This window comes from Ahaetulla prasina, chromosome 5, assembly GCF_028640845.1.
Source record: "Ahaetulla prasina isolate Xishuangbanna chromosome 5, ASM2864084v1, whole genome shotgun sequence".
Lineage (NCBI taxonomy): Eukaryota > Metazoa > Chordata > Lepidosauria > Squamata > Colubridae > Ahaetulla > Ahaetulla prasina.
In genome coordinates this window covers 89,176,678-89,202,347 of record NC_080543.1, presented here as the reverse complement: position 1 = coordinate 89,202,347, position 25,670 = coordinate 89,176,678, and the positions used below count along the sequence as shown (strand labels likewise).

The 25,670-nt window shown below is 36.0% G+C and overlaps 1 long non-coding RNA gene across 1 annotated transcript; it reads left to right on the top strand.

Annotated features, from left to right (window-relative positions):
• The first annotated feature begins 500 nt into the window (after nucleotides 1-500).
• On the top strand, nucleotides 501-14,683 carry LOC131199293 (uncharacterized). The gene is made up of 3 exons (XR_009155317.1): nucleotides 501-651; nucleotides 14,105-14,225; nucleotides 14,369-14,683. It is a non-coding gene; the product is annotated as an uncharacterized LOC131199293 (long non-coding RNA).
• Nucleotides 14,684-25,670: the final 10,987 nt, after the last annotated feature.

The following is a 25,670-nucleotide window of genomic DNA, read 5'->3' as shown; positions in this document are numbered from 1 at the left end:
TGTAATGTCCAAGATATATATTTGTTATAGGCTTAAGAGGCTTTTGCTTTTATTCAGTTTTACACCTAAAGCCTTGGTAGCTAGAAATTTAGATAATCTCTAACCCGATTTATTTTCATCCACAGAAAGAGTATAAACCAAGATTTTCAGTGAAACAACTTCCAGGGGAATCAGTGTAGACATTTTTCTTTGGAACAAATTAAGCACCCCAGAAATTCAAAAAGATATATATATATAAACCCGAATGGTATATAATAAGTTGACTAAGCTGGCACCATGTGAGTCTGACTGGGCTGGCCAAAAGTGTCTGTCTGTATCCAACAGCATGAATAATCAAGCAAGTAGTAGAAAACTCTTATTGTAGCAATAGGAGAAGGCGGTGCCTTTGTCTTTTCATGGCTTTATTTAGTCATGTGAGAACTTTCTTCATACACATATGGAAACTGTGCCATTTTCCTTGTGTACTTACACCACTGGGACACATTGGCTCAGAGCTTATTTCAGACACATTGTTTCTGGCACCTGGTCTCTGTTTTTATTTTATTTTTCTTTGGGAAATGGTGGGACTGTAATCATTCTGACTGCACGCAAAACAACTCTTTTCCTAAGTATTATTTTTATTGGAAACATTTTCAGGTTTCCTGTTTTCAGGTGAGTCTTTCTGGTTAATTCTTTTACACCATGTGGAAACATACCTCTTGTAGCAGAATTTTGTTTATTTGAGAATGCAGTTATACTTGAAGTTCTCTAACTCTGTTCTGTGCTTTAGCTATAAAGTAACCTTGACCATGTAATATGTTCTTGTCAGGTCTTGTAGGGAATGCATTTAGCTGCTGGAATCAGGCAAGCTCTGGAAGCTTTTGTAAACAGATACTGCAAACAGTTGCATCAGCTCCTCTATCCATTTTAAAATATTGTTTTGCAAAGATGCTTCCCATGAAGGTTTTTTTGACTTTGTCTGTTTCCCAGTATGACAAATGTCTGCAAAATGATCCACTTTCTTACATTTATGCCATCCAGCAATCCTAGTAGAACATTCTGCCCTCTCTACACTGAATATATATGTGGTTCCCCAGCTGTGTTGAAGCTGATTGCTTTAATCATTGGGCAAAGTTTATCTAGCTTGGCTTTCTGCCTGCTTTCTCTCTCTAGATTTGTTTGACTGGCAGGAACTTTTAGCAACTGTCTGCAGTCCCATTAAGGTGGTTTGGTCCAGGGCTTGGAACTTGAATGGTTCAGAGTTTCTTATCACTGCCGTACTTGCACCCAAAGTTAAAGCAGTTTCCTCTTCTAGCTTTTAAGATAATGCCTTGTTCAGTGTGCACTAGCCTAAACATTGCTGCAGTCTCCAAACTCATATGCTTTCTCATTGATTTTTTATAGTAGCTTTAGCAGATTCCTTAGCCGTCTTCGTTGAATTGATGCATTCAGGTCACTTCTTGGATTAGATTTCTCTTAAGGACAATACGTCCATCATTTTTTTTCCTAAAATGAGAAAAAGATCAACAACATAACATGGGACAGAAACAAAGAGAGTAATTAACCTACCTAGCAATTAGTTAATTAATTAATTGTTATATCTGTAGTCTGATGACATACATAGGGACGTGTACAGGGATCCATAATAGGGGGGACATTTCTAGGCCTTCTATCTGCAGCACTATCTGCAGGCCTTAGAAATGAGTTCTGCTCCATGTTTGATTTTTGTAAAATGACTTTTCAGTTGAACAGTAACAAATTACAAAAACCTAAAATATATAAACTGCATATAGTTTTTAAAGGAGATTCCCAGCTATCTCCTTCCTAGTTTCTTTCTTGTTATATAATGCATTCCTCCTATTTAATGATTAGGAACTATTCTAGCCACTATTTCTACTAGAATATTAAAACTATACATTTTTTTCTCTCTTCCAATGCCAAATGTACATTATATATGTGTACATGTTTTGAGAAATTATTGAACATTCTAGTTCTCCCCATCAAATATATTTTATTAAAATTTCTGGTTCTGAAGACTGAAAAATTCAGAACCTAGTTATAATATTTTTAAAAAAGAATGGAGGAATAAGTATATAGAAATAGATTGTTCCTAAGATTGACTATAAGACACATTCTTAATGCTTTTTTCTTAAATAGCCACCAGAACTCAGGATTTGCACATAAAAATTGAACTGAAAGTTAACAGAAAGAAACAAAAGGTGAGAAGGTCTTTTACAAAGGCACTAAGAAAACATACTCAAATTTATTTTAGCTCAGGGCATAAGAAGGCCACCAGTAACTGAGTGTTGGAGGGGAATATTTGTTCCCTTGCTAACTGTAGATGAAATTGGGGTGAAATAATAATATTACTTTGAGAATAACATTTTACCACTTTTATCATAACCTTAAGAAAAATGTTTATTGGCAATTTAATAGAGAGGAAGGAGCTTGTTGAACATTTATCTTGCCAACTACTCACTTGGAAGATATTACTAGACTGGATGTGATTTTTTTTCACCTTTTGTTTACTACAATATATACCAATACATTATTTTTCCATAATTTACCAAGAGGCTATCGCTATCGTTACTAAAATAAAATCTGTTTCGAAAAGATATTCAGTTGACCATGACATTTGTTACAGAGGTTAAAATCTTACTTAGATTGAAAACCTTTTTCAACAAAAAATGACTTGTATCAGGAAGAGACTGGCAAAGCCAGGGGAAAGAGTCAAGTGGGAATTAGTTTGGAATCCTTACAGGGGGATCAAAACAAGATCTGACACTCCACCCACTTGAATGCCATTGAACCTTAATTAGTCTGGTTTAGAATAGAATAGAATAGAATAGAATAGAATAGAATAGAATAGAATAGAATAGAATAGAATAGAATAGAATAGAATAGAATTTTTTATTGGCCAAGTGTGATTGGACACACAAGGAATTTGTCTTGGTGCATATGCTCTCAGTGTACATAAAAGAAAAGATACGTTTATCAAGAATCATAAGGTACTTAATGATAGTCATAGGGTACAGATAAGCAATCAAGAAACAATATCAGTATAAATCATAAGGATACAAGCAACAAAGTTATAGTCATACAGTCATAAGTGAAAGAAGATGGGTGATAAGAGCGATTAATAGTAGTGCAGATTTAGTCAATAGTTTGACAGTTTTGAGGGAATTATTTTTTTAGCAGAGTGATGGCATTTTGGAAGAAACTGTTTTTGTGTCTAGTTATTCTAGTGTGCAATGCTCCATAGCCTTGTTTTGAGGGTAGGAATTGAAACAATTTATGTCCAGGATGTGAGGGGTCTGTAAATATTTTCACAGCCCTCTTTTTGACTCGTGCAGTATGCAGGTCCTCAATTTAGTCTGGCTCAGGTGGGGATTGTCATTCAGGGAAGATTCCTGTGAAGTGGGAATGACCAATAAAGTAGCTAATTGAATTCAAGTGTGGATCTGGTTGTTTATACCTAACAACTAGTTCTGTTTTATTATTTATCCATCAAATTACATGTCTTTTAAAGTAAACATAGGTAAAAAGATTGGATTTAAACTTTTGCAGCTATTAGATTTAATGTGCCCTCAGAATTATTTTATTCAATAACCTTCTCAAAATACCTTTTGTCAGTTTGGTCCTAGCTACTCCCTAGGAAAGAACAACCGTTGACTCTATAGGTTTTAGAGAAAAATGCTGAGTGCAACTTGGATGAGGCAAGCTCTGGGGAAAAACTGCATGAAAAATGAAACTCTTATATTGAAAGCAATCCCCAATGTCCAAAACTCTATCCCAGGTCTTGTTCTGATGTTTCGGGAACTTGTGCCTCAAGTGCTGGTGTAACTTCCTTTCCTAGAACTGGCATCATTGAAGCCCAATTGGCACCACTAGTTCCTATTAGTGTCCATACTCCCCAATTTTCCTTAACATTCTTTCACACCTCTAGCATGCTTCTCCTCTGAGATGCCCCCTGCCCCGTGGTTATGGCAGTTGCTAGCAAGCTTCAAAGAAAGCGAAGATGAGCAGCTAGCACCTTTACCATGTCTCATCACAGATACCAGTTCATCCAATGAGAACACATCATTACTTTATTTTCTTCTTTTAAGTTGATCTAGAGTTGCTTTTGCTGTGTTACCAATTCAGTATCTAGCTAATATAAATAGGCATATTTATATTAGCTAGGTACTAACTTTATAAATATAAAGCTGTAAAATCTTTTCCTGGTGAATTCAGATTATAGGGTTCAATATCAATCACAGTTTCATTTTTCTTTAATATCGGCATACTTAATAAACCTTAAGATAACTAAAGAAATTTTACACTACCATAGGGAGTATGGCTAAGCAAAACAGATAGAATAGTGGCAAAGAACCAGAAGTGAAATGATATTTTTGATCTACAAATATTTGATCTACATATTTTCTTAGAAATGGAATCTGAAAAGAGAACAAATCTAAAAGAGGTTCATAAGGATAAAAATAGTTTATATTTATAACATTATTTTACATAAGTATTTAACAGCAAACATAGGTAATCCTCGACTTACAATAGTTTATTTAGTGACTGTTCAAAGTTACAACACCACTTTAAAAAGTGACTTATGACCATTTTTCACAGTTACAACCGTTGCAGCATCCCCATGGTCACATGATTAAAATTCACTTGGCATATTTATGACAGTTGCAGTGTCCTAGGGTCATGATCTTTTGATAAGCAAAGTCAATGGCGAAGCCAGATTCATTTAACATGTTACTAATTTAACAACTGCAGTGATTCTTTTAACAACTGTGACAAGAAAGGTTGTAAAATGGGGCAAAACTCACTTAACAAATGTCTCATTTAGCAACCTAAGTTTTGGGCTCAGCTGTAAGTTGAGAACTACCTGTAATTAAATGAAATAATTCTGAAGGACAACTTTCAGAATTAAAGGACTCCTCTTTATATTACTTTATAATAAAAAATGTATAGTAATTGTATGTATACAGCATGAATGGATGCTTCACAGTTGCATGTATGTTCAGTTTCTTATCTTCAAACTACTAAATAACCACTAATAATATTACAGAATACTAATGTGTTCTGTTTTCCTGATTTCCTGTACCTATAGAAAAGCAATGCATATATGGAAAGATAAATTATAAAAATAAAAATCTCATTTTCCTTTGGAAATGACTATAACTTAGATTAGCTCAAAGCACCAGGCCAGCACCAGTCAATAAGTTAGTTCAGCTAAATTATATTATTATTTAATGTCAATATAATAAAAAGCACCATTTGTCAATAGACAAACTCATAAAATGTACTGCTTATGATGACAGAGCTAGAAATTAAAAACGTCTCTCCTGCACCTGCTGTTTTCTAAGATAACCTACCCAAGTGCTCCTGAAAAGCAGGAGGCTTCGTTTCAGACAGGATTATTTATTGATCTGTTCCAAATTAAATCAACAACCTCAGTCAATCCTAAGTAAGTAGACTTTGCATAGAAGTCTCCTTCCCTCCCCCCCAAAAAAAATTGAATTGTCATGCCTTGAATCCAAACCCATATTTAAGGACAGAGAAACTGCCAGGGTGTTCCCTCTTTCCTTTAGAAATAATATGTAATAAAACACAATGTAGAATAGCCAAATTACGGGGATATTTTAAAATCTAAACATATATCATACTTGATAACAGTCTCACTTTGGCTGGGACTGTCCCTTTTTGAAAGTATAATCTGTTAAAAAAATCATATTGTGATAAATCCTGGAAATCAGCTATTTCAGTTGCAGTCTAGTCCAACCTTGGCAACTTTATGACTTGTGGACTTTAACTCCCAGAATTCCTCTGCCAGAATGCACTGACATGAATTCTGGGAATTGAAGTCCACAAGTTGTAAAGTTGCCAAGGTTGGAGACCCCTGGTCTAGTCATAACCAGCTTCTGAACTGCTTTACAATCTGATTAAGATCAGAAAAAATCCTCTGTTTTTCTTCTTTAAACATTAACCCTAAACTGGCTTGGTGATCATATTGCCTCAATCGTAGAAGCAAGAAATGCATTTTGAAATTTTCTAAAACCCAGAAGGGAAAAAGAGGCTATTAGGGGTTCACAAATGGTTCTAGGAATATCTCTGTTTCTTGCCACAATATTCTTAGGAAGTCCTGGAGTGAAGAAAGAGGAGATATAAAAGAACCTTCTTGTCAGGGGTAAAATACTCCTGGTTCGGACCGGATCACCCAATTCTATAGCGATGGCAGCAGGTGGTTCAGAGAACCGGTAGCAAAAATCCTGCCCCCACCCCATGCTCAGCTGAGCCACATGATCATCAGAGGTGTGGTTTTTTTTTTACTTTTAAAAGCATTTTTTCTTCGGCCAAAGTAAACAAAAGTAAAGAAAGTAGGGGGGAAAAAGCCTCTGATGATCGTGGGGCTCAGCTGGGATTATCAGATGCTTTTTAAAAGGCTCCTCTGGTGATCCCAGCTGAGTTGCCTGATCATCAGAGGCTTTTCTTTTCTTTTAAAGGCAAAAAAAAATGCTTTGAAAAGAGAAGAAAAGCCTCTGGCAATCAGGCAACTCAGCTGGGATTGTCAGAGGAGCCATTTTTATTAAATGCTTTTAAAAGCATTTTTCTTCGCCAAAGTAAACAAAAGTAAAGAAAGTAGGGGAAAAAGCCTCTGGCAATCAGGCAACTCAGCTGGGATTATTAAATGCTTTTAAAAGTAAAACAAAAAGTTCACCACGCCCACCCAGTCACATTCCCCACCCCCCAAGCCACGCCAACAGAACCTGTAGGTACAAATTTTACATTTCACCACTGCTTCTTGTCCATGAAACCCCATAAGGTGATGCAGAGAGGTGAGAGGGAGGTATTTTAATTTTTTACAAACTTTTGAAAAGACCTAATTGTCAATGAAGACTTTACTTTCCGTTTCACTTAACCAAGTTTTGATATTATTTTTAAACAATTGATGAACTCAGCAACATAAAAATGTTCATGTATCTATTTATTTCGAAGCATAGACTCAGCAGCAACTGTAATGACAAAAGGTAAATTGCAATGCCATGATCCAAGTATATCCACTCCTTATGTACCTGCCTATAATATCATGACTCAAGTAGAAAAGTGGCTGAGTTTGTGTCACAAGCATTTGCCTTCTCTGCTTCACCCTTTGCAATATTCTGTGGAAGTCTTTATGATGTAAAACAGCATGTAACATTATTCTATCAAGCATATACTAAATGTAGAAAGAGTTCAAAATCTCATCATGTACTGATGTGCTGTTAGTCCAATCTGCAGAACACAATGACAGATAGAACAGTAAATATAAAACTATCTGTTCAGCATTTTTCTTCGCCAAAGTAAACAAAAGTAAAGAAAGTAGGGGAAAAGCCTCTGATGATCGTGGGGCTCAGCTGGGATTATCAGATGCTTTTAAAGGCAAAAAAAAATGCTTTTAAAAGAGAAGAAAAGCCTCTGGCAATCAGGCAACTCAGCTGGGATTGTCAGAGGAGCCATTTTATTAAATGCTTTTAAAGGCAAAAAATGCTTTGAAAAGAGAAGAAAAGCCTCTGGCAATCAGGCAACTCAGCTGGGATTGTCAGAGGAGCCATTTTATTAAATGCTTTTAAAGAGAAGAAAAGCCTCTGATGATCGTGGGGCTCAGCTGGGATTATCAGATGCTTTTAAAGAGAAGAAAAGCCTCTGGCAATCAGGCAACTCAGCTGGGATTATCAGATGCTTTTAAAAGGCTCCTCTGGTGATCCCAGCTGAGTTGCCTGATCATCAGAGGCTTTTCTTTTCTTTTAAAGGCAAAAAATGCTTTGAAAAGACCTAATTGTCAATGAAGACTTTACTTTCCGTTTCACTTAACCAAGTTTTGATATTATTTTTAAACAATTGATGAACTCAGCAACATAAAAATGTTCATGTATCTATTTATTTCGAAGCATAGACTCAGCAGCAACTGTAATGACAAAAGGTAAATTGCAATGCCATGATCCAAGTATATCCACTCCTTATGTACCTGCCTATAATATCATGACTCAAGTAGAAAAGTGGCTGAGTTTGTGTCACAAGCATTTGCCTTCTCTGCTTCACCCTTTGCAATATTCTGTGGAAGTCTTTATGATGTAAAACAGCATGTAACATTATTCTATCAAGCATATACTAAATGTAGAAAGAGTTCAAAATCTCATCATGTACTGATGTGCTGTTAGTCCAATCTGCAGAACACAATGACAGATAGAACAGTAAATATAAAACTATCTGTTCAGCATTTTTCTTCGCCAAAGTAAACAAAAGTAAAGAAAGTAGGGGAAAAGCCTCTGATGATCGTGGGGCTCAGCTGGGATTATCAGATGCTTTTAAAAGGCTCCTCTGGTGATCCCAGCTGAGTTGCCTGATCATCAGAGGCTTTTCTTTTCTTTTAAAGGCAAAAAATGCTTTTAAAGAGAAGAAAAGCCTCTGGCAATCAGGCAACTCAGCTGGGATTGTCAGAGGAGCCATTTTATTAAATGCTTTTAAAAGGCTCCTCTGGTGATCCCAGCTGAGTTGCCTGATCATCAGAGGTGTTTTTGTTTTTTTTTACTTTTAAAAGCATTTTTTCTTCGGCCAAAGTAAACAAAAGTAAAGAAAGTAGGGGGGAAAAAGCCTCTGATGATCGTGGGGCTCAGCTGGGATTATCAGATGCTTTTTAAAAGGCTCCTCTGGTGATCCCAGCTGAGTTGCCTGATCATCAGAGGCTTTTCTTTTCTTTTAAAGGCAAAAAAAAATGCTTTGAAAAGAGAAGAAAAGCCTCTGGCAATCAGGCAACTCAGCTGGGATTGTCAGAGGAGCCATTTTTATTAAATGCTTTTAAAAGTAAAAAAAAAAAGTTCACCACGCCCACCCAGTCACATTACCCACCCCCCAAGCCACGCAAAAAGAACCTGTAGTTACAAATTTTACATTTCACCACTGCTTCTTGTCCATGAAACCCCATAAGGTGATGCAGAGAGGTGAGAGGGAGGTATTTTAATTTTATAACTTTATAAGTTTTAGAGAGTTTAATTTTTAATTTTATAAGTTTTAGAGTTTAATTTTTAATTTTATAACTTTATAAGTTTTAGAGAGTTTAATTTTAATGGTATATTGTTTTAAATTTTAGCCTATATATAATAAGTTTTTTAATCTTTGTTTTATTTGTATATTGTCTATTTTTATTATGGCTGTGAACCGCCCTGAGTCCTTCAGGAGAAGGGCGGTATAAAATATAATAATAATAATAATACTATCCAAAAACAATTATCACAAATTCTAGTATTTATTATATATCTACAGATTTATATTCATACACTTTTTAATTGAGTAGAGAAACCAGTCCTAACTAGACTGATAAGTTGATTCTATGATTTATCACCTGTTAACATTAATTTTTAATGAGGATTAACTTTCTAAATAAGCTCAAAATATTTTCCTATTTTAGAATTCGGTCTAGAGAATTATATGGTTTTGTAATAATTGGTAAATGGAATAGTATTCTGAAACTGCTCCAGAAAAAAAAACACAAAGTAGTGGGAAAATTTATGGTATTGGCTATGCACACCATTTCAAGGAAATAGTCTTTGCCCTATTTTGTCTTCAAAGTATGCCATTTAACATACTTTGCAGCAAAATATTGAGCAAAGGCTATTGCCTCTGATCCATGTAATTTTCTGATGAATATATATTATCTCTCTAAAAAGTGTCAAGAGAAAATAAGTTCTCAAAGAAGACATTTCATTTTGTAATGAAAGAGTCAAAAAGTGCTTAGATATATTGTAAGTTGATGTTAAATATATCTAATACACTTGAAAGAGACCTAAATATTTAGGATAGATTGTTTAAAGATTGTTTTATGATTCAGAATAGTGATTATAATAGTCCTCTTTTATCAAAGCTCAAAATATTTTCCTATTTTAGAATTCGGTCTAGAGAATTATATGGTTTTGTAATAATTGGTAAATGGAATAGTATTCTGAAACTGCTCCAGAAAAAAAAACACAAAGTAGTGGGAAAATTTATGGTATTGGCTATGCACACCATTTCAAGGAAATAGTCTTTGCCCTATTTTGTCTTCAAAGTATGCCATTTAACATACTTTGCAGCAAAATATTGAGCAAAAGGCTATTGCCTCTGATCCATGTAATTTTCTGATGAATATATATTATCTCTTTAAAAGTGCTCCATGGCTTAGGGCCAGGGTACTTACGGGACCGCCTTCTGCTACCGAATATCTCCCACCGACCCATACGCTCACACAGAGGGGCTTCTCAGGGTGCCGTCCGCCAAGCAATGTCGGCTGGCGGCCCCCAGGGGAAGGTCCTTCTCTGTGGGGGCTCCTACCCTCTGGAACAAACTTCCCCCTGGATTACGTCAACTGCCTGACCTTGGACCTTCCGCATGAGCTGAAGACCTATCTGTTTATTCGCGGGACTGGCTTTGTAATTTTTAATTTTATAACTTTATAAGTTTTAGAGTTTAATTTTAATGAGGATTAACTTTCTAAATAAGCTCAAAATATTTTCCTATTTTAGAATTCGGTCTAGAGAATTATATGGTTTTGTAATAATTGGTAAATGGAATAGTATTCTGAAACTGCTCCAGAAAAAAAAAACACAAAGTAGTGGGAAAATTTATGGTATTGGCTATGCACACCATTTCAAGGAAATAGTCTTTGCCCTATTTTGTCTTCAAAGTATGCCATTTAACATACTTTGCAGCAAAATATTGAGCAAAACTATTGCCTCTGATCCATGTAATTTTCTGATGAATATATATTATCTCTTTAAAAGTGCTCCATGGCTTAGGGCCAGGGTACTTATGGGACCGCCTTCTGCTACCGAATACCTCCCACCGACCCATACGCTCACACAGAGAGGGGCTTCTCAGGTGCCATCCGCCAAGCAATGTCGGCTGGCGGTCCCCAGGAAGGTCCTTCTCTGTGGGGCTCCTACCTCTGGAACGAACTTCCCCTGGACTACGTCAACTGCCTGACCTTGGACCTTCCGCATGAGCTGAAGACCTATCTGTTTATTCGCGGGACTGGCTTTGTAATTTTTAATTTATAATGTTTATAGTAAGATAACAGAGGAAAAGATGGTAAAGTGGTTGGGTTGATCTTGTCAAAACTTCGTTTTGCTCTATCATAGATGATTAGGAACAATATCTTGCTAGATCATCTGACATTACCTAGTATGGGCTGAAACAAGGAGATTTTATTATAGTAGTGTAGGAAGTTAGCACCCACCCTCTCCTACAAAATGAAATATTCTAGGAAATATTAAAAGTCAGAATATTTCCCTAAAGAAATAGAAATCTTAAGACAGAAACTCAGCCCCAGCTCCTTCCCCAGCAGGTACTTTGGCTACCTACCTTTTGTATCTATAACACAAAAGACATGGTCCTTAGGTCACGTTGGTGGATGATCTCTGGAGGGCCAGGGACAGGGGTTGCTCCTCTGCCCTGGTCCTAATAGATCTCTCAGCGGCTTTGGATACCATCGACCATGGTATCTTGCTGCACCAGTTGGAGGGTTTGGGAGTGGGAGGCACCGTTTATTGGTGGTTCTCCTCCTATCTCTCTGACCGGTCGCAGACGGTGTTGACAGGGGGGCTGAGATCGACCGCGAGGCGCCTTACTTGTGGGGTGCTACAAGGGTCGATTCTCTCGCCTCTCCTGTTCAACATCTATATGAAGCTGCTGGGTGAGATCATCAGTGGTTTTGGGGTGAGGTACCAACTGTACGCTGATGACACGCAGCTGTACTTTTCCACCCCAGGCCACCCCAACGAAGCTATCGAAGTGCTGTCCCGGTGTCTGGAAGCCGTACGGGTCTGGATGGGGAGAAACAGGCTCAAGCTCAATCCCTCCAAGACGGAGTGGCTGTGGATGCCGGCACCCTGGTACAGCCAGCTGCAGTTGCAGCTGACTGTTGGGGCGAAACATTGGCCCCAATGGAAAGGGTGCGCAACTTGGGCGTTCTCCTGGATGAACGGCTGTCGTTTGAAGATCACTTGACGGCCATCTCCAGGAGAGCTTTTCATCAGGTTCGCCTGATTCGCCAGTTGCGCCCTTCCTTGACCGGGATGCCCTATGCACGGTCACTCACGCTCTTGTTACCTCCCGCCTGGATTATTGCAATGCTCTCTACATGGGGCTCCCCTTGAAGAGCACCCGGAGGCTGCAGTTAGTTCAGAATGTGGCTGCGTGTGGCTCCCATGTAACACCACTCCTGCGCAGACTGCACTGGCTGCCTGTAGTCTCTCAGGTGCACTTCAAGGTGTTGGTTACTACCTTTAAAGTGCTCCATGGCTTAGGGCCAGGGTACTTATGGGACCGCCTTCTGCTACCGAATACCTCCCACCGACCCATACGCTCACACAGAGAGGGGCTTCTCAGGGTGCCATCCGCCAAGCAATGTCGGCTGGCGGTCCCCAGGGGAAGGTCCTTCTCTGTGGGGGCTCCTACCCTCTGGAACGAACTTCCCCCTGGACTACGTCAACTGCCTGACCTTCGGACCTTCCGCCGCGAGCTGAAGACCTATCTGTTTATTCGCGCGGGACTGGCTTTGTAATTTTTAATTTTATAACTTTATAAGTTTTAGAGAGTTTAATTTTAATGGTATATTGTTTTAAATTTTAGCCGATATATAATAAGTTTTTTAATCTTTGTTTTATTTGTATATTGTCTATTTTTATTATGGCTGTGAACCGCCCTGAGTCCTTCAGGAGAAGGGCGGTATAAAAATCTAATAAATAATAATAATAATAATACTATCCAAAAACAATTATCACAAATTCTAGTATTTATTATATATCTACAGATTTATATTCATACACTTTTTAATTGAGTAGAGAAACCAGTCCTAACTAGACTGATAAGTTGATTCTATGATTTATCACCTGTTAACATTAATTTTTAATGAGGATTAACTTTCTAAATAAGCTCAAAATATTTTCCTATTTTAGAATTCGGTCTAGAGAATTATATGGTTTTGTAATAATTGGTAAATGGAATAGTATTCTGAAACTGCTCCAGAAAAAAACAAACACAAAGTAGTGGGAAAATTTATGGTATTGGCTATGCACACCATTTCAAGGAAATAGTCTTTGCCCTATTTTGTCTTCAAAGTATGCCATTTAACATACTTTGCAGCAAAATATTGAGCAAAGGCTATTGCCTCTGATCCATGTAATTTTCTGATGAATATATATTATCTCTTTAAAAAGTGTCAAGAGAAAATAAGTTCTCAAAGAAGACATTTCATTTTGTAATGAAAGAGTCAAAAAGTGCTTAGATATATTGTAAGTTGATGTTAAATATATCTAATACACTTGAAAGAGACCTAAATATTTAGGATAGATTGTTTAAAGATTGTTTTATGATTCAGAATAGTGATTATAATAGTCCTCTTTTATCAAAGCTCAAAATTGGAGAAACAAATAAAATCATCTGGAATAAGAAGACTAACAAACTTAGTTAAGAATTTAATTTATAATGTTTATAGTAAGATAACAGAGGAAAAGATGGTAAAGTGGTTGGGTTGATCTTGTCAAAAACTTCGTTTTGCTCTATCATAGATGATTAGGGAACAATATCTTGCTAGATCATCTGACATTACCTAGTATGGGCTGAAACAAGGAGATTTTATTATAGTAGTGTAGGAAGTTAGCACCCACCCCTCTCCTACAAAAATGAAATATTCTAGGAAATATTAAAAAGTCAGAATATTTCCCCTAAAAGAGAAATAGAAATCTTAAGACAGAAACTCAGCCCCAGCTCCTTGCCCCCAGCAGGTACTTTGGCTACCTACCTTTTGTATCTATAACACAAAAGACATGGTCCTTAGGACATGATAGGATTAGCCCTCACTCAAGATCCAAATCAGGAAAAAGCCATTAAGCCATAATAGGAATTGCCCAAAGCCCCTTCATTACATCATCACCCAGCAAGCTTCAACCAGGCCTGGGACACAGACAGCCTACAAAGTTAGCTAAGACTCCTGTCCCCTGGAGTCTGACAGCCAATGGGATACGTTTCTTGTACAGGAACAGTAAACTCTAAGGCAGGGCCAAGACAGTGTATAAATATATCCCTCTCTCCACTCTTTGTGCTCTTTTTTGCCCAGGATCCCAAAACCCCATGTGGTCCTGTCCACCGTTAAACCATCTGCTCAAGCAGTCTCCATGTTTCCAGTGTCTTTCTCCCCACTTGGAACTGAACCCAGATGGACATTTCATCCAACATTAGTAAGTTGAGTCTTCTTTGAGTCAAGAAAATTGCTCTGTTCATACTCTTCACATTTGAGACTAAAGTGCATTTGGGTATGATTGTGCTCTGACCTTTATTTTATTATTATTAAAAGTTTGATTTTCTGCCTTATGTCTTCCAGAATATAGACTGCAGGCTGAAAGCAAGGAGACCAAAGTGAAAGACCACTAGATACTTCTTTTTAGATTGGAAATTACTTATATCTGGATGAATGAAGGCAAATATGAGATTTGTTTCTCAATGGCTTTTTATGGGTCCAGGTTCAGAAATGTTATATGTGAAGTTAGAATAAACAATTCATTGTTAGAAATTCTTGAGGAAGTGAAGAGAAGGACATGTATTAGCTATCATAGATGTAAAATATGAAGATATTTAAAAGCTATAATTATTATTTATAAGAAATGTTATAGTAGATAGTCATTAATCACTCAACTAATGCATCAAATAAATTCTAAATTTCAGAGCACAAAATATTTTTCTTAGGAGTTTGAATGGACTGAGACAAGGTTTAGTAAGAAGAATTATTTCAGACACAATTACACACACACACAAATGCCAATGACCAGAGGAACAAACAATATTCTGAATTAATACGTATGCCTGTTTTTGATTCTGTACTGATGGGAGTTATACACACTTGCACAATTCTCTTTAGCAATAACAGAAAGATTACAAGATTGATTGTCATTTTAGGGTTAGCCACTGATGAAACTTCCTGTGACTTAAAATTTCTGTGCTGTCTTCTTCATTAAAATTTAATTTGTAATCCAGTTGTTTTTCGTATGCCAATTGTTTAGCAAACTGGCTGATTTATGTGAGGGAAGGCTATAGCCTAGAAACTGCCTGAAGTTCAGTTTAATGCTTACTAGTAGCCACTAACCTTTGAAATAAAGTAACTCATGGACAATTTCTATGGTCAACTCTCTGACCATGTGCTAGATGCTTTCAAACAAGATTGTATACCCAGGGATATCCAGGGCTCCAACATGCATTCAGTACATCCTACTGTTGAGAATTGGGTGATTTTGTAATGGAAAAAACCTTACATTTTCTAGATCTGAAGCCTATGAAGATCATTCCTTGCACAAGAAAACCAATAATGTAGAATGATAGGATTTCTTTGAATATATAGGCCCCTATTGTTAGTTCTGCTGCTGCAAAAAATATAGTTTTCCGTTAGATATAGAACCTTATGATGTGACTACATGCTATTCAATTTTGTGATATGTTTGCTTTGTAATGTGGTTTCTCTTTTGTTTTTGAAAAATATTCAACACATATATCCATTTATTTTATATTCAGTCTTTTGCTGTGAAACTCAAAAATGACATATGCTGGGTTCATAAACATATTCTAAGCTTCTTACCCAAGAAATAACCAAACTCAGGGCAGATCTGTTTCCCAATAGGCAACATGCACATACTATATAAGTGTATGTTGCTGTACATTTTTAGGATTCTAAAAAAAAATTATTAGCTTTATATGCTTTAGACAAGCAGGATAAAGGTAAAGGTAAAGATTCTCCTTGTACATATGTGCTAGTCTTCCCAACTCTAGGGGGCAGTGCCAGTGGTGAAATGTAAAATTTGTACTGCTGTTTCTGTGGGCGTGGCTTGGTGGGGGGTAATGAGACTTGGTGGGCGTGGCCAACTTTTTTTTTTACTTTTAAACGCATTTTTTTCTACAACCCCCTCAGATCCCAGCTGAGTTGCCTGATTGTCAGAGGTTTTTGTTTTCTTTTAAAAGCATTTTTTTGCCTTTAAAAAAAAGCCTCTGATGATCAAGCAACTCAGCCACCACATCCCCTTTCCAAATAAATGAAATGCAACATTTGCATGAAGATATTTTACTAAAGTTTTATTTTTTCCTGAAACTAAAATAATTTTAATTTCATGTAAAAGAAACATCTCATAATGTTAAGAGTCATCAAGAATAGCTCTCCTTGGAGACTTCCGGTGGCTCCTCTCTCTTTGACGGATGCCTGAAAGGTGCCCACGCTGGGATTCTGTAAAAAGCCGGTGAAAACAGCAAATATCAGCTGTTCACCGGCTGAAAGTACTTTCCCCGGGTAAAGGGGAAAGGAAAGAGCAGAGGAAGGATAGGAAGAACTCCATAGAGGCCCTGCTTTCTTGATCTGAAAGTGGGGAACTCGAAGGGGAAAGTTCCCTGGAAATCCCTCTGCAGCAGCTCGAGACCCAGCGTGTCTCTGCTTCAGCAGAAAGTGAAGAGAGTGACCATCTCTGCTTCAAATGATTGCTATGGATTTTAATAAGCAGACGGAACAAACACAAGAGATCAGTCATTTAAACTGCAAGTATTAAATCTGACTTCTATTTTTTTTAAAAACTTTTTTCCGCTTACAATCAACATTGAAACAAAATGGTGCTCGTTAGTTGTTGAGAAAGCGAAAGTGAATGGAGACTCTATCATACCGTGCTGGATTGTAAGCAGAACAGACTGGATTTTTGCTTATTTTTAATTTCTTCTTTTTTTTATTTGGATTTAAATGGACTAATGGATTACTTCAGTTTGCTTAGGTATTTGAGAAGGGGACTCTCAGTAAGAATTTGGCCATGAAGGTTTTTTCAGAAGAATGGATTCGTGATTTTATACAGGAATATAGAGAGAAAATGTATGTAATTATCCAAAAATATGAACTGATAAAAAATCGGGATGTTTTGGATGAGAGTTTGGAGGAAACTAATCAGTCCAATCAGTACTCGGAAAATGGAGTGGAGGAGATACAAGTAAAAGTGGATAAAAATGAAGATATGATCGTGAATAAACAAGGTGATGTAAAGAAGCTTTCTTCAAAAGATTTGGATGAAACACCTGAATTTGTGTTACAAGAGGTTGTTTCCCGAACCGATAAAATGCACAGGGCTAATGCTTTACAAGAGTTTTCTTTCCGGATTGATGGAATATATGGTAGTAATTTGTGGATTTCTGGACAAAAGGAATCATTAGGAGAGATTTTGATTGACTTTTTAAAAGGAGTAATGAAGGAAAGACAGAGACTAATGCATCAAAAAAACCGGCAAGAGACAAAAGTATTATTCTTGAAAGAAGTTTTTTTTGAAATATTAACAGATAAAAATATTCGCGTTCCTGAAAGACTATATGCAAGAAAGATCTGGAAGAAATGGGTTGATTATATGTTTGATATATATCACAAAAGACTAGATATTTGGAATTATATTGGATTTTTTTTCTTTTTTTTCTTTTCTCTTAAGCTTGTGTACTAAGAAAAATGGCGATGGTCAGAGGAGGAAGGACTAAAGTTGAATAGAGATTGTAATTTGCTGTATCAAAATTATGTAATGTGTTTTACTGAATTGTAAATAGAATACTCTCGAAAGACTTTATGTAAGAAAGATTTTGGGGGGAAATGGGTTGATTATATGGTTTATAGAAGTTACAAGGGTGATATTCTCTAAATTGGATTGGATTTTTAAGCATCATCTGGTTTTAAATACTTTAGGATTAATCTGCTGTATTGAATATATTTTATCAATGTTAATTGTTATTTCTTGAAGGATTTTGGTTATGTAAGGGGGAAGTCAGAGCCAGAGAGGAAAAATTTGTATAATTGTTTTGGAATAATTTAGCTTATGTTTGTTTTTGAACTATACCTTATGGGTGTTCTGGGAAAGGGAAAATTTAGTGAATGATTGGTTTTTGAACTATACCTTGTGTTTGTTCTGAGAAGTCAAAGGGGGGGGAGGAGGGTGGTTTTGGAGGAAGGAGGGATGGGGGAGGGGAGGGGAAAGGGGGGTAAAATTTTGTAAAAACTTTTTCAATTAAAAAAAAAAGAATAGCTCTCCTTATGTTTGGGAAACTTCTCTTTCTCCACATCCATCAAAGTGTCTGCATAATGGGATTTCTGCCATAAATGTGATAAACAAAATGGTGTCATTCATAATCACAGTGTTTATCTGTACCTTTGCTTCCTGGTAATACATAATGTAGACTGAAAACGATTTCTCTTTATAAGTTTTGCAGTATTTACATTTAAATAGGGATTCATTGTGCGAGCATTGGAGAGACCATGAATGCCAAGATGATTTTAAATAGGCTTACAGGGGATTATGTTCAGTGGGAGATAGGTGCATTCATGGTCCAATTGACTAAGTATTGGAGTATCATCAACTGCCTTAGTTATTCTGATGGCCCACAGAAAAAGCGCTATTATTTTATCTATCCATCCATCCATCTACCCATCCATCTATTGCAAGAGCAAGGAGGAGAAAAAGGCTGTTACAGCCAACTAACCAGATGAGATAAGCACAGGGCTCTTGGAAAGAAATACAAATTTCCTGGCCAATGCAGGATATTTATCTCATAGTTATGCCAGCTATCCTAGAGTGGCATTTTGAACAAAGTAAAGCACTGCCCTTCTTTTCCTTACCACCATATCAAATCAATAAATCAAAAATTATTTGCAATCCAAAGCCCATCATATCATAGCAAAGATCAACAAGTATGGAAGCCACAATCCTGCCATAATTAATTTAACACTTTCCAATTTAATATGCTGGTTCTGAAAAGAGAAATAATGTGGTCATCTGAAATTATTTGGAATGAAAGTCAGCTCGGTGAGATTGGGCCAGTCAGTCTTTCTCAGCCTGACTCATTTCACAGAGAGTTGTGGAGAGTTTGTGAGCACGATTTCAGAATGGTTTGCCATTGCCTGCTTTTCAAGGCTGAGGGTGACTGCTAGTTATATGCCTAAAATGGGATTAGAACTCTTGGTCTCCTAGTTTGCAGCCTGGTGCCTTAACCACCACACTGAGCTGGCTCATTTATATCATATATATTACTTTATCTATCAGAGAATCCTAGAATGTTAATGTTGGAAGGAACCTTGGTGATCTTCTAGTCCATCCACTTGCCTACATCAAGAATCCACTATTACATCATTGACAGATGGCCAATCAGCTTCTGTTCAGTCACCCCCAGTGACAGTAATTTAATCATTTCTAGACTCTCCTTTGTTAAATAGCTCTTGTCATATTTTCCTGATTCCAACTGAAAATTAGTTACTTGTAATTTAAATTCATTGTTTCTTTTCTAGTCTTCTAGAAAAACATTGAAAGATTGATCCTGTTGTCCACACGACCTGATACACATCTTTGTTATTATTATGTTCTTATCCATTGGCTTTTACACTTGCAGGTATTTGTGTAACTGAAGATAGAATACTGTTAAAGCAAAGGAGTATAAAAGTATTCTATCTTCTTCTTCAGTAAAATACAGAACTTCTGCTCTTTTCTTCTCTAATTTGATGGAAGCCTGGAGAAGTTGTTGACCCAACAATTGGGTCAGGGTCGGAAGTGATGATGGGCATGAAATGATTGAAGGAAATTCAAGGGCGAAATGGCTGAGGTAAAGTGGTTGATTATTTGAAGGGAGAAGGCATGTCTGCATCTCCCAAGATTCCCAAACACACTTCTGATTATACAACAGGTCCAAGGTTGGTATCCCATACTAAGATAACAAGTGACAAAGCTTTAAAGGCCTGGATTTCTGCCTGTGCGTTGGGAGATTAGATTATGATATCTTTATGTGGATTGGTGCTAGGTTTTTGGTTTTATTGTTTTTTAATGTTTTATGTTTTAATTGAGCATGTTTTACAGTTTTTAATATGATTTTATTGGAGCCGCCCAGAATTGTCTGACAGATCAGTGGCTACACAAATGTTTTAAATAAATAAATATTCCAGATTTTATCAACCTTGAAGATGTAGCAGATTCTAGGAGACTTCTAAACCCAGATACATAATGAATTCTTTTACTTATAACCTGGGGACATAGTGAGTGAAGGAAATGTCAGATTTAACAGATTAACAGAGTTGGAAGGGATTTTATAGGTCATCTAGTCCAACCCCCCACTCAAGCAGGAGACCCTACACACATGTCCTGAGTTAAGAGAGAAGCTTGAGGGTGCTAGGCATGCTTGTGCAATGTTGAAGTATAACTGAAAACAGTACCTAGGTGGAAAATGTAGAAATCCTGTTAGATTTAGTGGGAGACATGTATTTAAACCTCACTTTTTAAAATCACTTAAAAGTGCTTAGGTCGAATTGATTTATACCCATGATTTATAATTTGTGGTTGACAGAAATATATTTATATTTATGGGCTTGTTGTTTCAACCCAGCCTTTTTAAACCATTTGTATTACATGCATTTTCATTATAGTATGGGATTCTACAAAACTCCTAATTATATTCATCTTCTCTACCCCAGAGATTGTTACTGTAAATATTTTGTGTCAAGCAAACTGCAGGTGCTACATTTTTCATATGATTTGCAATGTTGTACATCAATGCATCCACATTCAGATTTATGCTTTTATTTCAATTAAACATAGGTTAATCTAGCATGAGGAAGAGACAGAGAGAGATGCAAAAAAAATTTTGAATTACAAAATGAGTGTGCCTTGATGTTCTAGGTACATTAAATGATCTAGTGGCAAAATATTCATAAACCATTTTATTATATAGCCATTTCCTTTCCACCCTTAAATATAATCTGGGTGAATCTCTCTGTCTGCAAGTAACATCAGAGTTTTATCATCAAGCTATCTTCAGAAATAAACAGTGGTCAAAGAATGTATGGTTATTTTGCATCAAAAATAATAACTCTAGTAAATACCATGTTTAATTTGTAATAGATTCAATTAATTTTCAGGGTATGCACTTAAAAGTTTTTAGTGTATTGATATTTAAGGTATATTCATGCTCCAGGAAATTAAAATAAAATAGGGGGCTTAGATAGAACAGCATACTCAGGATAATTGCTGTACGAAATGAGGTGTGCTATGTATGTACAGTCTCAGAAGAAGCTTCGAGTTCTAATTAATTTTTACTTCTAATTTCTAATTTTAGTTCTAATTAAGGTTGTTTTGAATAAATTTACATTTCAAAGGGCCAAAATACAAAAAAAAAAAAAAAAGCAAAAAGCATAGAGGTACTGATGATATTGTTTTCTAGTCTATCTAGGGGGGGGAAATCCTACTACTTTTAGATCACGACTTTAAAAAGTGAATAAATTGGTGATACAGAATGTAAAGAATATACATTCATTTCTTGGTAAACAGAACACTCTGTACAGGCAGCATAACTCATATACCGGTATGTGGAGAAAAGTGATAACATTTCTAGGAGAGTCCATAGAAAAAAAACTATTTTTTCTTTACCTTTTTTTCTTTTTCTGTAGAGTGCTTGACTGGTTTTTTTTTTAATTGAGACAGAACTTCCAGCAGTTCAAGGCCAGGGATTTTTTTTCTCTTGTTTTCCACATTTCAAGTCATCAGAAGAGAACACAGTCAAGATTACCTTCAAATGTCTTTGAGTATTTGTAAAACTAGAAGTGTGGAAATTAGCCCTGATTAGATTCAGGCATTCAAATCAATTAAAAAAATCAATCTATTTAATTCAGACATCAGAGTCAATTCAAAGTGAATCAAGGCCACTTAAATTTCAACATTACAATGCATGTGCATTTTAACTCAGTGCAGACATGTTTAATTCAATGAATCAGATCAATCTGCTGATTCAATTCACCACTGTAAAACAGTTTGACTGTCCAAATCAGTGCAAATCCATGTGAATAAATTCCAAATCTGAAATATAAGCAGTCCTCGACTTATGACCAGAATTGAGCCCCAAATTTATGTTGCTAAGTGAGACATTTGTTGAGTGAGTTTTGCCCCATTTTATGACCTTTCTTGTGATAGTTGTTAAGTGAATTGCAGCAGTTGTTTAGTTTGTAGCACAGTTGCTAAGTGAATCTGGCTTCCCCATTGACTGCTTGGCAGAAAGTTGAAAAACAGCATCACATGACCCTGGATGCTGCAGTCATCATAAATTCAGCATCTGAATTTTGATCACGTGATGCTGTAGTGGTTGGAAGTGTAAAAATAGTCTTAAGTCACCTTTTTCAGTGCCATTGTGGTTTAAAACGGTCACTAAATGAACTGTTGTAAATTGAAGATTACCTTGTATGCACATAAGGCTAATGAAAACATGGACTGTGAGGAAGTATCTTTACTCTCCCTTTGTCTTAAACACTTATGGCCTGAAAAAGGAGGTCAGGAGATGATTTAGGTGATGGCACATAATCTGGTAAATCAATAGTTAGAATCAAATATTGATTCTCAGATCCTTTTCCTCATCCTCAGTTACTTACAGTTTAACTGGCTAGTAAAGAAGTAGTTGCAGCCCACCATACATAGGAAGAGAGCAGAAAAGTTTAAAGTTAAAAAGATCCAGCTTTTTAATTTAACCCAATGTTGCTACAATGAAATGTTTCAATAATATATGTTCATTTTGCTATGGCTTCAACAAGAATATTCTTAGTGCTGGGCTACATGGAGACATGTGATTTTCATACTGCTGTAACAGAATACAAGGCAGAAATGGGATTTAGGCTTCAAACTACCAAGATTATTACCTTTGAATCATTTTTTTTTGTTGCTAGCTAGCTAATTAATACATTAGATATTTAAATAATGTCTCAGATTGCCCACTATTTTTCTCCCTTCTATATTTCTTACAAATATCACATACCTTGCTCTCTTTCTCCTAATATTTTCTAGTAGTAGTAACACAGGAGCCCTGGTGGCACAGTGGTTGGAATGCAGTATTGCAGGCCAACTCCACTGTCTGGAGTTGGATCTTGATGGGCTCAAGGTTGATTCAGCCTTCCCTCCTTCCAAGGCTGATAAAATAAGAACCCAGATTGTTGGGACAATATGCTGACATTGTAAACCACTCAGAGGGTGCTGTAAGTATACAAGTCTAAGTGTTATTGCTATTGCTAGCTTACTGTAGGTGGGTCTGTTGAGGAGACTGGAAGGCAGCACACAAGTGGCAAGAGAAAAGCAATAATGATAATAATGAAAGTAGTTTAATCAGTCAACAACCCACTTTACAATACTACTAGTATTAAACAACCCTCAGGGTCCTCGTTTTACTGACGTCAGAAGAATGGAAGGCTGAATCAACCTTGAGCCCTGGCAGAATCGAACTCCAGACTATGGGCACAGTTCACCTGCAGTACTACATTCCAATCTCTGTGTCACCAGGGCTTCTACAGCAATATTAGAGGCAGTCCCCAAGTTGTGCACAAGTTATATTATTGTTGTGTGCCTTTGCAAGATGCGCCCAAAAATAGTAGGTACTGCCCTCTTGTGTAATATCAGAATTACTTAGATCAGGATGTATAGAATGTATTATGGAGATAAATTACTTACTTTTCTGTAGTCTAATAGCTCCAAAGCATGGTTATCTACAACATTTAAAAATAATTTATAGCAATTTTATCTCCTTACTACAACCATCATTTTGAGAAAAATGCACACAGAATAATATGAATTTTCTATTAATATGGCACACTTGGAATAGATTTAAATGTGTTTCAATTAAGATAGAAATTATTATTTCCAAAATAAGATACAATTTGCTTACACGGACATAAAGTCAACTGCTATAGATTTTACTTTTAATATACACGTAGATTACAAAAGAAAATGAAACAGATTATTTATTAAATCCACTCATTGCAAGTGGAACATAATATTACTTTTAATACTATAACAAACAGATTAAGTTAAAAATTTAAAAAATTGATTTCTAAATAAGGACAAAAAGGAGCATAAAATGGCAGGAATATTGCAGCACTAGTGAAATAGTGGATTATATGGGGGATTGTTTTGAAGAGAAAAGTAAATGAAAATTTGCATAATTATAATGAAAAAGTCCAATCACTTCTGGACTGAATATAGAAATGCTATGCACATAATCAAATTAGCTACCCACCAATTTCCAGGATTTGGCTGCGAATGTTAAAAAGGAAAAGATTCTCAATTTGTATAACTTTGAGAATACTATTGCTTCTTCAAGAGATAGAGCTGATTAAAGTAGTAATCTAAATGGAAACTCACTATTATTAAGCTGCCACACTTTGGTTTAAAAATATAATTAAGAATGCTGCCTCATTGCATTCAGCTGAAGACTATTGTGGTATCTTTCCAAAAGCTCTAAATGTCAGATCCTTACAACTATATATTTCAAAACTAGAACTGTGTGTGAAGCATTATGGAAGCATTAAAAAGTAGAAAGACATAATTCATATCTTAAGTAATTCTATATCTAGAACTATTTTTGGTACAGTAATTGTATTTTCCCAGAAAGTCAAAGCGTTTTCCCTAGAATATAGAACTGGATTTTTCTTTAAATATAATTAAAAAAACAAAGATACAAGCTCAATAGAGTAAGCCAACTACAATCCTTCACAAGGATTCATTGAAGAAAAAGCTACAGAACACAGCCCACATATATTTTGACAATCTAGGCAAGAAATCAAGGCAGGAAAATATTGTCCAGATTTATGATCCCTTATAAAATATAAGACTATATTATATAATCACATGACTCTGAGTACATATTCAGGAAAGAAAGTGCAAGCTTTCTTATATCAGACCCTTCCACCTTGTCACTTTAGATATTTGGAGTCCAATTTTCAGAAGTCACAAGCAAAAAAATGGATATAATTGAAAGAGACTGGGAAAAGCTGAATTATACATATCAAAATATGTTACAAATATTAAAAAGAAGCTGAAGCATCCATGTACCTATTTATTGTTCAAACAACAACCATTTTCAAGAAACACTAGTCCCATTCTATCTAACCTATTTCACAAGACTTATCTAAGTGTTCTATCTTGACAACATTCAATCTTTCCAGAATCTTTCTGGATTCTGGATTCTGATCATTCTACGTATAACCCTTAATATTTTTTTTTTATATTTTTTATATTTCTACAAACCTTTAGATTTCCTCAAGTTCCTATATATATCATTTGGAACTACAGAAAGCAAGACACGTATGTAGAACTCAAATATCTTCAGCCAGAAAACGGAAGGGCAATTGTAAAAAAAAAGCCAGTAAGATTGTATATTTAAGGGGGAAAAGATAGAATTATATAATCTTTAAGGAAATATCTACTCTTCTAGGAACAATTGTTAACAAGAAATCTAGCTGGAAAAAAAATCACATATCCTTGCCATAGTAATACTTAACCTTTAATTTTTATAGTACTGAATCATATGTTATAGTTTTCTGATTTTATATTGGAGTTATGCTGTATGATCACTTAACTTTAGGAGGCAGTGGGAAGGATTAATATTCCTGTGAAGAATGTGCTTTTCATGTTAAAATTCAGCAAGCAGCAACAATGCAGCAATCGGCAGCCAGCTTGAAAATGTTAGATTTCCAGACAATAAAGACACTACTATTCATTGGTTCATAACTAAAAAAACAAACAACACACACACAAAAACCACACAGCTTATAGAGCTTTTTAAAAAAAATATCAATTAATGAATAGCCTCATTTAATAAAAGTCAATTATTATTAC